The sequence below is a fragment of the Ailuropoda melanoleuca genome, chromosome 11, assembly GCF_002007445.2.
Source record: "Ailuropoda melanoleuca isolate Jingjing chromosome 11, ASM200744v2, whole genome shotgun sequence".
Classification (NCBI taxonomy): domain Eukaryota; kingdom Metazoa; phylum Chordata; class Mammalia; order Carnivora; family Ursidae; genus Ailuropoda; species Ailuropoda melanoleuca.
The window spans coordinates 21,618,819-21,619,228 of NC_048228.1; positions in this window are offsets into that span (position 1 = coordinate 21,618,819).

A 410-nucleotide genomic window follows, 5' to 3' on the forward strand; every position below is an offset into this window, starting at 1 on the left:
CTGAGATCAAGACCTGAGCTGAGATCAAGAGTTGGCCGCTTAACCGACTGAGCCGCCTAGGCAACCCCCTTCCAGCTGTCTTTTTTTTTTTTTTTTAAGATTTTATTTATTTATTTGACAGAAAGAGAGACAGCCAGTGAGAGAGGGAACACAAGCAGGGGGAGTGGGAGAGGAAGAAGCAGGCTCACAGCAGAGGAGCCTGATGTGGGGCTCGATCCCATAACACCGGGATCACGCCCTGAGTCAAAGGCAGACGCTTAATGACTGAGCCACCCAGGCGCCCCTCAGTTGTCTTCTAAATCCATTCCTGAATCTAGCCCAACCAGTACCTCAAACAAGCTTGCCATATAATACATACATTTTTTTCTTTTTTTCTTTTTTCTTTTCTTTTTTTTTTTTTTTTTAGGGGG